This window comes from Nomascus leucogenys, chromosome 10, assembly GCF_006542625.1.
Source record: "Nomascus leucogenys isolate Asia chromosome 10, Asia_NLE_v1, whole genome shotgun sequence".
Lineage (NCBI taxonomy): Eukaryota > Metazoa > Chordata > Mammalia > Primates > Hylobatidae > Nomascus > Nomascus leucogenys.
The window spans coordinates 55,926,341-55,930,315 of NC_044390.1; the positions used below are offsets into that span (position 1 = coordinate 55,926,341).

The 3,975-nt window shown below is 39.8% G+C and overlaps 1 non-coding gene across 1 annotated transcript; it reads right to left on the bottom strand.

The window, feature by feature from the left end:
* Nucleotides 1-2,934: 2,934 nt before the first annotated feature.
* LOC115837107 lies at nt 2,935-3,046 on the bottom strand. The gene has a single exon (XR_004032146.1). It is a non-coding gene; the product is annotated as a U6 spliceosomal RNA (small nuclear RNA).
* Nucleotides 3,047-3,975: the final 929 nt, after the last annotated feature.

A 3,975-nucleotide genomic window follows, 5' to 3' on the forward strand; every position in this document is an offset into this window, starting at 1 on the left:
TTTGTTTTACCCTTGTTTGTAAGGGCATTTTGACTATAAAATACTTAGGTCATGTTCTCTTTAAACATTTAAATAATGCAATTATGAAGATTCCTATATATCTAAGTGCAGTTATTTTTCAATGAGAAAAATCTAGAGGTGAAATTATCTAGACAGACACATAATAATTCTATGTATTTATGGAGTACAGTTTGATGTTTCAATCCATGTATACATTATATCATAATGAAATCAGGATCATCTGCTGATTTTATACTGGGGTATTAGAGGACCACTGTTAGCCTTGGGCAAGAGGGACTCTGCCCTGGCACTGATGCATCTGAAGACTCTACTCTGACCCTGTTCTGTCCTACCCCATCCCAAGGGGTGAAGAGTTTACAAAGTCAAGAGTATGTGTTTACCTTGAGCTTGCACCTCATTGTAGATGATGCTCTACAAGACCCTAGAATTCCCTGCCCAGGTGGCTCCAAGCCATTAGCAGGGCCAAAAGGTAGGACTTCTTTCTTCTGATATGAACCACACTGCTGGCGTGTATTTCCTTAGGTGTCGTTAAGCAGTGGTGTAGTTAAGGAGGGTGTAGCTGCATCTTGAACGTGCACGGTTGGGATATCTGCCCCTTGCAGTGCTAAGTGGCACCTGGGGTGGGAAGAGAAGGGGATAGGACATGGGCTAGAAACTAGCACAGAGGTACTCTCCACAGCATCACATTCTGGAGTGGAACTCTAAAGAGTCCAGAAATCCTAAATTGAATTCTGTTTTTTCATGTCATTATGAAGGCTGTCTGTCAGTGTGATGAGTTAGAGCATATTTTACTTAACTGTTTATTAGCTTTACTTTTAACTTTAAATAATCAGTCACATGGTATATGGGTCTTTATTTGAGCTCCATGAATGTTGGGGAGTGGTCCTATACATTTTCCCTTCCCTTCCCTTCCTTCCTTTGTCTTTCTTCCTTTCTTTCTTCCTTCTTTCCCTCCCTCCCTCCCTCTCTTCCTTCCTTCTTTCCTTCCTTCCTTCCTTCTTTCCTTCCTTCCTTCCTTCCTTCCTTCCTTCCTTCCTTCCTTCCTTCCTTTCTCTCTTTCTCTCTTTTTCTTTCTTCTTTCTTTCTTCTTTCTTTCTCAGGGTCTTTCTCTGTCACCTAGGCTGGAGTGCAGTGGTGCAATCGTGGCTTACTGTAGTTTTGATCTCCTGGTCTCAAGTGATCCTCCCTTCTCAGCCTCCAGAGTAGCTGGGACTACAAGCACGTGCTATTGTGGCTGGCTAATATATATATATATATTTTTGTAGAGATGAACTTTCACCATGTTGCTCAGGCTGGTCTCAAACTCTTGGGCTCAAGAGATCTGCCTGTATTGGCCTCTCAAAAGTGTTGGGATTGCAGGCATGAGTTACTGTGCCTGGTTCACATTTTTCTTAATTTGTAAGAGGTAAACATTTATCACAGCTTTGTTCTAGTTTGTGATTTGCCTATAACTTTGTTTCAATTTAACAATGTTTTGTCATGTTAAGTAATTATACTTCTTAAATAGTCATATCTCATTATTTTTTCACTGTGAAGTCTTCCCTGTTATTGAGTTTCTATCACGGTCTCTATAAAGGGTTCTGTTCTTCTCTTTGATGTTGTTTACTTCACCATAAAAAGGCCTGTTTCAGACATATTTAGGGCATGTCTGCCAGTATGCTTTTTATTAGATCTGGATTTTTTTTTCTTTTCTTTTTTTTTTTTTTGAGATGGAGTCTTGCTCTGTTGCCCAGGCTGAAGTGCAATGGCTTGATCTCAGCTCACTGCAACCTTTGCCTCCTGGGTTCAAGTAATTCTTCTGTCTCAGCTTCCTGAGTAGCTGGAAATACAGGCGTGTGCCACCACACCCGGCTATTTTTAGTAGAGACGGGGTTTCACCACATTGGCCAGGTTGGCCTCAAACTCCTGACCTTGTGATCTGCCTGCCTTGGCCTCCCAAAGTGCTGGGGTTACAGGCATGAGCCATCGCTTCGGGCCTGGATCTGGATTTCTTAAGTGGAGTCTGAGTTTCTTGGCGTGGGGTTTCATTTTACTTCAGTTTCTGAAGATTTGAAGTAAGGCTTCCTACTTTTTCATGGCATGAATCCCTCAGGGAATATGTGTTTTATACATTTGTGTTTTCCATTGTTGGGTGCATATATATTTACAATTGCTGTATCCTGTTACTGAATTGATCCCTTTATCATTATATAATGTTTTTCTTTGTTTCTTTATAGTTTTTTATTTAAAGTTTATTTTCTTTTCCTGACATAAGGATTGTAATTCCTGCTCTTTTTTGGCTTCCCTTTGAGTGGATTATATTTTTCTTTCTTTTCTTTTTCTTTTTTTTTTGAGATGGAGTCTTGCTTTGTTGCCCAGGCTGGAGTGCGGTGGCGCGATCTCGACTCACTGCAACCTCTGCCTCTGGGTTCAAGTGATTCTCCTGCCTCAGCCTCCTTAGCAGCTGGGATTACAGGCACACGCCACCATGTCCGGCTAATTTTTGTACTTTTAGTAGAGATGGGGTTCCACTATGTTGGCCAGGCTGGTCTTGAATGCCTACCTCAAGTGATCTGCTCACCTTGGCCTCCCAAAGCATTGGATTACAGATGTGAGCCACCATGCCCAGCCCTAGAATATCTTTTTCCATCCCATCTCTTTCATTCTGTGTTTCTTACAGGTGAATTAAGTCTCTTGTAGGCAGCACATGATTGGGTGCCTCTTTCTATCTATTCCTTCACCCCATGTTTTTTGATGGAGAATGTAATTCATGTCCATTCAAGGTAATTGTTGACAGGTGAGGACTTACTATTGCTATTTTGCTGATTATTTTCTAGTTATTTTATGTATTCTTTTTGTTTCTTCCTCATTTACTTTCTTTTCTTAGCACTTAAATGCTTTATTCTAGGGGTATGTTTTGATTTCTTCCTTTTAAAATAAGTTTTATGTTGGGATGCTTCAAGAATGTGCATGTCATCTTTGTGCAGGGGCCACGATCATCCCTGTATCATTCCAGTTCTAGTATATGTGCTGCCAAAGCGAACACTGACTCCTTCCTTTTCATTTGTTGTGTATCTATTATAGGCCTTTGCTTTGTGCTTGCCAGGAGGCTTGCAAAATACATCCTATAGTGTTAAAAGATTATTTTAAGATGATAACCACTTAACTTTGATCACAGAAATAAAATATCTCTACACTCTTACTCCTACTTTGTATCAAACTTTTCATTTAGGTTATTATGTTTTTTTTCTTTCTAGGATTTCTATTCGTGCTTTTAATTGTTTCTACTTCTTTGCCAAACTTCTAATTTTGTTGATAAAGTTTTTTCAAATTTCATTTAATTTTCTATCTGTATTTTCTTTTAGGCTCTTGAACTTTTAGAGAATCATTGTGAATTCATTTTCAGTCATTTTATAGATTACCTTTTCTTCTGGGTCTGTTAATGGAGCTTTATTATTTTTTTCTAATAGTGTTATGTTTCCTTGTTTTTTTCTTTTTATTTGTTTGTTTTTTAAAACATCAACCTGCGTCCTATGTAGTTGCTTTTACATTTGAGGAGATAGCCATCTTTTCCAGTCTTTGCAGGTGTAATTTGGTTGTGATAGACCTTTATTACTTAGTTTAGTTTGGAATTCTGGATGGGCTGGCTCGTTGAAACTCCAGACAGGCAGACTTTGCTGTGGGGTTCTCTAACTGGGCTGAGTTGCTTCCTGTTCTCTGAGGTTGAGTGGTATTTCTGAATGTGCTCCACAGTCTGGTAAGGGCACCTGGCTGGACTCTGCCATTATGTGGGGCTGCTGGCTGGGCTCTGCAATTGTCTCTGATCAGGCATGGTTGGATGTTGTTTTCCCTGGCTGGGTGGTAATGTTGTCAGGAACAATAACATGAACCATGTTTCTTGCACATGATGCTGTTTGCTAGTTTCTATGGTGTGGCAAGTGTAGTAAGCCATTCTTGGCATTGCTATAAAGAAAT